This window comes from Bombina bombina, chromosome 6 (assembly GCF_027579735.1).
Source record: "Bombina bombina isolate aBomBom1 chromosome 6, aBomBom1.pri, whole genome shotgun sequence".
Classification (NCBI taxonomy): Eukaryota; Metazoa; Chordata; class Amphibia; order Anura; family Bombinatoridae; genus Bombina; species Bombina bombina.
In genome coordinates this window covers 551,575,724-551,585,090 of record NC_069504.1, presented here as the reverse complement: position 1 = coordinate 551,585,090, position 9,367 = coordinate 551,575,724, and positions in this window count along the sequence as shown.

The following is a 9,367-nucleotide window of genomic DNA, read 5'->3' as shown; positions in this document are numbered from 1 at the left end:
GATCAGCCAATCGGATTGAACTTGATTCTGATTGGCTGATTCCATCAGCCAATCAGAATATTCCTACCTTAATTCCGATTGGCTGATAGAATCCTATCAGCCAATCGGAATTCGAGGGACGCCATCTTGGATGACGTCCCTTAAAGGAACCGTCATTCTGCAGTTGGACGTCGCCGGAAGAAGATGGGTCCGCGGTGGAGGTCTTCAGGATGGAGCCGGTCGTCATCGGATGAAGATAGAAGATGCCGCTTGGATCAAGATGGTTGCCGGTCCGGATCGCCTCTTCTTCCCGGATAGGATGAAGACTTTGGAGCCTCTTCTGGACCTCTTCAGCACCGGATTATGGATCGCCAACCCCCGCTTGGGTTGGATGAAGATCTTGGAACCAGGACGGATCGGTGATACCTGGATGGTGAAGACAAGGTAGGAAGATCTTCAGGGGATTAGTGTTAGGTTTATTTAAGGGGGGTTTGGGTTAGATTAGGGGTATGTGGGTGGTGGGTTGTAATGTTGGGGGGGGGGGTATTGTATGTTTTTTTTTACAGGCAAAAGAGCTGAACTTCTTGGGGCATGCCCCGCAAAGGGCCCTGTTCAGGGCTGGTAAGGTAAAAGAGCTTGTAACTTTTTTAATTTAGAATAGGGTAGGGAATTTATTATTTTGGGGGGCTTTGTTATTTTATTAGGGGGCTTAGAGTAGGTGTAATTAGTTTAAAATTGTTGTAATATTTTTCTTATGTTTGTAAATATTTTTTTATTTTCTGTAACTTAGTTCTTTTTTATTTTTTGTACTTTAGCTAGTTTATTTAATTGTATTTATTTGTAGCAATTGTGTTTATTTAATTTATTGATAGTGTAGTGTTAGGTTAATTGTAGGTAATTGTAGGTAGTTTATTTAATTATTTTATTGATAGGGTAGTGTTAGGTTTAATTATATCCTAGGTTAGGATTTATTTTACAGGTAAATTTGTTATTATTTTAACTAGGTAACTATTAAATAGTTCTTAACTATTTAATAGCTATTGTACCTAGTTAAAATAAATACAAAGTTACCTGTAAAATAAATATTAATCCTAAAATAGCTATAATATAATTATAATTTATATTGTAGCTATATTAGGGTTTATTTTACAGGTAAGTATTTAGCTTTAAATAGGATTAATTTATTTAATAAGAGTTAATTTATTTCGTTAGATTAAAATTATATTTAAGTTAGGGGGGTGTTAGTGTTAGGGTTAGACTTAGCTTTAGGGGTTAATACATTTATTAGAATAGCGGTGAGCTCCGGTCGTCAGATTAGGGGTTAATAATTGAAGGTAGGTGTCGGCGATGTTAGGGAGGGCAGATTAGGGGTTAATACTATTTATGATAGGGTTAGTGAGGCGGATTCGGGGTTAATAACTTTATTATAGTAGCGCTCAGGTCCGCTCGGCAGATTAGGGGTTAATAAGTGTAGGTAGGTGTCGGCGACGTTGTGGGGGGCAGATTAGGGGTTAATAAATATAACATAGGGGTCGGCGATGTTAGGGCAGCAGATTAGGGGTACATAGGGATAACGTAGGTTGCGGCGGTTTACGGAGCGGAAGATTAGGGGTTAATAATAATATGCAGGGGTCAGCGATAGCGGGAGTGGCAGATTAGGGGTTAATAAGTGTAAGGTTAGGGGTGCTTAGACTCGGGGTACATGTTAGAGTGTTAGGTGCAGACGTAGGAAGTGTTTCCCCATAGGAAACAATGGGGCTGCGTTAGGAGCTGAACGCTGCTTTTTTGCAGGTGTTAGGTTTTTTTTCAGCTCAAACAGTCCCATTGTTTCCTATGGGGGAATCGTGCACGAGCACGTTTTTGATGCCGGCCGCGTCCGTAAGCAACTCTGGTATCGAGAGTTGCATTTGCGGTAAAAATGCCCTACGCTCCTTTTTTGGAGCCTAACGCAGCATTTGTTTTAACTCTCGATACCAGAGTTAAATTTATGGTGCGGCCAGAAAAAAGCCTGCGGAGCGTTAACAGCCCTTTTACCGCCGAACTCTAAATCTAGGCCTATGTTTCTACCCTGGATTTGGTGCACAATATTCTCACCATGTTCCAGTCACTACAGATTTTGTCACTAAATCCAGAGTAGAAACATAGGTTGTGAAATGTTAAATTAATACACCTGTAATGTGACTGTTTAATATTAATTAATATTATAGCAAGTCTTGCATAGAAAAAACAATATTAAACCATAAGATGTTTCCAACTTCAAGCTACTTTAAATATTTCAACCCTGGACATGACAAGAAAAAAACAAAAAAAGAAGAAAAAAAACAAAGAAGAGGAAGACAACGGAAAGGAAAATCATTGTCTTTGGTTGCATTGATATTAAATAGGAGAGTTTTACTCCTCTCCTAGTTCTGAACTAAGAAACATTATTCCATAACTAACATCATCTACGGAAGCTTGTTGTGAAACTATCTAGATACCTCGGCTATTCGAGCTCTTCGGTATGTGTTGTTTAACTCTTCTAGCTAGTCATTAACTTAAATCGTTTCTGAGGCAACCATTTCTCTTACTAACTATATCCGGGCATACATCTATTGGGTGGGTCTCCTCCACTACATTCTAGTTCTCAGGAAATACCAAATCCTTATTATGACTTACTTGTAGTAAATTATCCAAAACCTGTGCTAAGGGCTGACAGTTATCAAATTCAAGTGGGAGGGAAGAGGGGGAAAAGAGAGAGAGAAAAAAAAAAAAAAAAAGGGGGGGGATGGGAAGGGAAGAATAAAAAAAAAATAGCAGACCCACCGTACCCCTATTCCTTGCATAGCCATAGTCTAGGGAACCGACCTCGTTCTATTTGCTGTTGGAACCAAGGGGAAGAGTTAAAGTGTCGCACCACCTGTTTTTGTACATCTATAGGGAGTGAGATAATATAGGTCTTCCATTTACTAAAAAATCTAGAAACTTGTTTTGGATTGATAGATATTGTATTATATTGCTCCAGCACCATTTGATATTGGACTTCTTTCAAAAATTCTGTAAATTTAAGTGATTTATGATTCTTCCAGTTTTTAGAATTAAATTTCGGGCCGTCAAAACAAATAGATTAATGAGTGATTTATTGGGTAGGTTAATGGTATAGTTACTTGAAACAATACCTGGTTCAGCGTCAATTTAACCCTGATCCCCTATTATCTTAGAGGCCCAGAAATTCATTTTCTGCCAGAATTGGGCTACTTTGGGGCAAGCCCAAAAGGAGTGTATATATTCTGTCTATTTCCTTACTACATTTGGGACATTTCCTCTTTTCCCAGCTCCATTTGGCAAGCCTGGCTGGAGTAAGATTACGCCCTATTTACTAGTTTTAAATGGGACTCTTTCCATGTATGCATAAAGTTGCCCTGGCTGCCAGAGAGATGCTCTGTGCTAATCCTCCAATTTCTACTTTTAGTTTTTCTTTTGCCCCATTTTGTGAAAAAATCTACGAGATTGTTCAGACCTCCCCCCTTCATGACGGCTTGATATACTTGGGAAATCGTATTGACCCCAGCACTAATATGAGAAATTATACTCTTCAAGTTTTTACTATCTATCCCCGGCCTTGTATCCTAGTCCTCAATTTCTCCACCCAATGCCTAATTTGTAGGTATGCAAAGAAACTGGACCTTGGGAGATGGAATTGATTAGGCTATATTCTCAATATGAGCGAAGTTTCAAGTTATTGCCTTACAGATCTGTATTACATATTTCACTCCCATGTCTAGCCCAAAGATCAAAAAACGAAGGTTCACAAGCTATTGGAAGTCGGATTACCAACTAAAGGCAAAAATTCAGATTTCCTAAAATCTACTTCCCAGTTCCTTGCATATTCTCTGCCATGCATGCACAATATACTTAAAGGTGAGCATCTGAATAACTTGATCTGGAAGTCTATTTTGCCGCATTGATGGAGGATCGACTTTAGACTAAACGGTTTTTATCAGTGCAGATTCTATCTCATAAAATGAGCTTAGACCCTTCTACAGTGATCCAAATCGAGAGCAAATTTTGCATAGTGCGGAGTAATTGTATAACTTTTGTTGGAGCACGCCATACCTCCAAAAGCTTTAGGAAGTGTTAATTTGAATAATGAAATTCGTGATTATTACCTTGCCATATAAACTGATTAAATATCCTATTAAGGATAACTAGATCTTTCTTATATAACAGAAGTGGGAGATTCTGCAGAAAATAAAGGAGCTTAGGAAAGAGCACCACTTTAATTAACATAATTCGAGCCCTAAGTGATAGGGGGAGATTACCCCAATTCTGTAATTTCAGAGCCAGGTCCTTGATACACTGTTTAAGATTCGATCATACCACCTATTAGGGTCCCTACTCAGTGTAATTCCTAAGTACGTTATCTGAGAAGTTTCTAAGAAATGGATGTTCTACAGGGGGTTATAGGTTTACGTATCCACTTAATCTCTGATTTTTCATAATTTATCTTCTTAGCTCTGAAAAGGAGCTAAAGAGGTTACATTATTCAGCAATCGGGGGATAGCTATCCTTAAGTTACTAAGAAAAAGCAGAAGATCATCTGCGAACAGAGACAGAACTAACTTGTGTCCTCCTAACTGAATACCCTGCATTTCTCTTCTCAAAAGAATTGCAAAAGGTTCAAGAGATAGATTAAAGAGTAATGGGAGACAAAGGGCACCCCTGACAAGTGCCAGCCCCAAAGTAATTTTCTCGGTCAATTCCCCATTCACTATAAGTGTAGAGGTTGGCCCCCTTGTATAGTTGTGTAATGAAATGTTGAAAGGAACCGATTATACCGAATTTTCCTAATGCAGTAACATATGATCCCATATGACAGAATCGAACGCCTTTTCAGCGTCGATTGTAAGTATGGCGAGGTCTGGTTTGGAGGAGAGAGCCTTTGTCTTTCTGTTTTATTCCCAAAAGTAATCTAGGACCCAATTGAGTTTTCCTGTGGTTTTTAACGGGATTCCTACCCGTCATAAAGCCCGTCTGATCCGAATGGACCAAGTCACCTAAAGGAGCTTTCAATCTACTAGCTAAGATGTATATGTCAGGAGCTTGTAGTCCTGATTCAAAAGCTGAGATAGGCCTATATGATGTAGTTAGCTCCAAATCCTTACCTTTCTTGGAATTAAAACAATATTAGCAGCTGCAAACAGCGTTAGATTGAGGATTATTCCCAATAAAATAAATAATTAAACTAGTTTAACTAGAACCGTCGGGATCTGATCAGAGAGTAGTTTGTAGAATTCTGCGGGTAGGGAGTCAGGCCCTGGAGTTTTCCCTAACTTCGACTTCTGAATAGCCTTTGTAATCTCCTCAACAGTAAAGGGTTTACTGAGTTACTTGGAGAGATCCTCTTTCTTAAATTGAGGCAATGATATTCCTTGCCAGAAATGTGTTTAGCGAAAGAATTATCTGTATCTGTGCATATAATTCTTGATAAGTCTGAAAGAAGGCTTCTCTTATTCCTGAGGGATCAGAACACTCTAGTATTCCTATATTTAACTGCTACTATGTAATTTTTCTGCTGTCTAATACTGACAATCCTTGTAGATATTTAGCTGAGACCCATGTACTCCAGAATATAAAGCCTTCAACTTTAAGTCCTCTGATACGGAATGTTGTTTAAGAAAAGATCATATGTAGTTTTACTATCTTTATATTTTTGCAAATGCTCAGGCGAGGATCAACAAGATATCTCCTATAATTGTTACTTAAATATTTGCTAATTGCTCCTTCCTTTTCCCCCAAATTGCCCTCATTCTTACTGTATACGCCTTAATCTCTCCTCTAAAAACTGCTTTCACAATTTCCCAGAAGATTTCTGACTTATCCAAGTAATCTTGGTTATCAATCACAAATTGGTGCCACCTCTTTTGAATCCATTTTTTAAAATGGGGGTTATTGTAAAGATATTGGGGGAAGAAAAACTTATTTACTGTAGATGCTTTACCAGATAATCCTATCTCTAAGGAGATAATAGCATGATCAGAAATCACGATATCTTGAATTTCTGCCCGTATCTTCATTTTCGACATATGCTTTGAAACTAAAAAATAATCTATCCTTGAGAACGAAGCGTGTGCCCATGAGGCACAAGTATACTCCCGACGATCTGGGTTCTGTACCCGCCAAATATCTTGTAAAACCAAACTTTTAGTAAACCCTTGGAGAATATCTGTTCCCCTGGCTTTCCTTATCACCGTCCTGGTTTTAGATCTATCCAGTACCTGGGAAAAGACCATATTGAAATCACCGATAACTATTAAATTCTTCCCGGAATACAAAAACAGTTTTAATCTTAATTCTTCCCAAAAACTTTTATCTAAAACATTGGGGCCATAAACGTTACAGAAAATAAAATTAGCGCCCTTTACTTCCATCTCTAAAATTTGATATCGGCCATTTAAGTCGTTTACTACATTTTTAATTTGATAATCTAATTGTTTACGTATTAAAATAGCTAAACCTCTGTTGGATTTGTCATATGTTGTATACAGGACCTCCCCAACCCATTTGGTTTTAAGTTTAATAGCCTCTTAAGGTTTGAGATGGGTCTCCTGAATAAAAGCTATATCAGGGTTCTGAAGTCCTAGGTGTCTAATGACCGATTCCTTTTACTCGGGGATGAGATTCCTCCAATTTTCCAAGACACAAGTTTTAAATTAACCATTTAGGCTACTAGAGGATAGGGGGAAGGAGGGATAGAGAAGAAAAAAAAAAGGGGGGGGGGAAGGAAAGGGAGAGGGGAAGGGATGGGAAAGAGGGAGGAAAGGAGGAATAAAAGAGAAAGGGAAGAAAAAAAGAAAGAAAAAGGTGATCTTTTAAAATTATACAGAAGATTAGGGAAAAATGTGGGGATATAGTAAAAAAAGTAGGGAGAAGGGAAGGACAGGAGTCCCCCCCTCCCTCACCACAAACATTATCGCTTTTTCCATTTTTCCGCCCTTTTGTATATATTTGAAATTTCTTTCACAAAACAAACTACATTTATCAAATTTATCAACGTCGGTTTTAGGACCGCCATTCATTCCCTATTGGGCCTCATTCTCGTTTCGTAGTTACCTTAATATACTCCTATACTGTGACAAAGGACTTGATCTCTTCAGGTTTTGTAAAGCTATAGGTCTTACCATCTTTTTCTAGTATCACCTTAGCAGGGTAGACTAATCTCGCCTTAAGATTAGCTTTGATCAATCGAGAACAGTATGGAGCCATTTCCCTATGTTTAGTTTGGGTCTCCATTGAGAAATCTTGAAATAGTAATATTTTGTTAGGGCCAATCATTATATTGTTGTTCTTACGGTATAATCTAAGAATGTGGAATTTATCCTGAAAATTCAAGAATTTGATAATAACAGGTCTGGGTCTAGACTGTCCCTCTAAATTGCTTCTAGGCTGGCCTAGTCTGTGGGCTCTCTCTATTGGAATCCTAACGTTCTCTATATTGCTCCCTACTAGTTTTGGCAGTTGTATAGCTGCAAAATTTATCAGATCGTGGTATTCCGCGGTTTCCGGAAGTCCCACGACCCTCAAGTTATTGCGCCTTGCCCTGTCCTCTAATTCCTCAATTTTAGCTTGAATCACAGAGAGTTTAACCTCATGTGAATTAACCATCTGGTCTTGTATTGTAAGTCTGTCTTCTATGTCAGATACTCTAGTTTCTACCTCATTCATACGACTTGAGAAACTGTTTGATTTCATTTGTGACAGTTGCCATTTCAGATTTTAAAGCTTCAAATTGTGGCATCACTAGTTCTGAAATCTGTTGAATGAGAAGAGCATTATCTGACCCACTTGCCCCTGTATCATTCTGATTGAGTAAATCTGAGCTACTCTCATTGGGTTTAAGTTTTTTTTCTCTTGCTTTAGGTGGCATATTGGGGGGAGGTGGTTTTAGTGTGTGAAATAAATCTTTCCCATGTAGTGAATGTATATAAAAAAATTAATCCAAGGTCCTATTTAACATATACTTAGAAATTATTATTCTATCTTGATCTTGGATCTTTTTCAGTGAAATTAATCTAACTTTAATTGGGATAGATTAATTAAGTAAGAAAAGGGAAAAGTGTGTGTGTGATAAAGTAACCAACAAAAAAAGGTCTAGCCTGTTAACCAGGGTAGAGCTGATCTTGAAGTGAGTGTGGTGATCAAATGGAAAAAAAAAAAAAAAAAAAAAAGGGGTCCTATAGAGACCACTCCCTCCTTAGAGGAAAAAGTGTTGTTTCAAATACAATCGTGATGAATACAACAAACCAACAATAAAAACAGTGATATCAACTTAATCTATATTGTACGTAACGTGAAGCAGTTATTTGTGAGCGCCGTGCCCTCTATTTTTATTTTATTCTGGGAGCACCAAAAATGTACTCACAAAAGAAAATAGGTGAATATGTGTAAATGGCCACCTCAGAGCTTTGTAGCAATCTCAATCTGTTAGTGATAATAAAAAAGTAAGCAGAGTAAAGAATTTATCTAGCAAGTTCCTTGTCTGCTGTAAAGTGGAGCAAAAGAATTAATAGTAAAAAGGAAAAAGAACAGCCTACACTACCAGATGGCCCAAGAATTACCTTGCTTAAGACCAGGTGTTTTTTTAGCCTGTAAAACCAAATTTTGTTAAGATATGTATCTCTTTTTCTCTGTGAAAATTTTTTTTTTCCCATCACATAGTGCTTTTAGTCTGAACCCCTGCTGAGTACTATATAAAAAAGAAAAGAAATTCAACACCCATAGCAGAGAGATTTTCCTCGGTAATTAACTGTTGGGGTAAATTATCACATCAGATAAACAGTGCAGGGAAAACAGTTATCTAGTTGTAGGGCAGTAAACCATTTACATAAGGGATTCACTTTTATGTTCTTTTTCTATTGTTTCAGAACCTTTAGGGATACCCTTTATCCAATGTTTAGATGTATATAGGTTCTCTACAGAGGTTAAAGTTAGCCATTACTTCTGAGACCTTCAGCTTTGACTCCTTTACTGTCTTTTGGACACCATGGACCCTCAAAGTCAATTGTATAAATTAATAATAACTGACCCTTGATAGTTCAGGAAGGCCTCATTACATTTACCAGCTTTTGAATCAGAAGAGCCTCTCTTCTAGTATGTCAGAATATTATATGTCCCCAAAAAAACAGTGTATAATAGTCCAGTTTTGTAATTCAATATATATGGGTATTGCTCCCACCCAAACCTGGGTGCCTTTGTTATTGGCAAGAGAGAAAAAGTTAGACTGTTACACTCTAGTTGGTATTGGGTGTCTTTTGCTTTGAAGTAAAATGCGGCCCTTTTAACACCGCTACATCAATTAACCCAGGCAAATTATGGAATGAACAACAGTCTTAGTGGGGGCCAACAAGAAGGA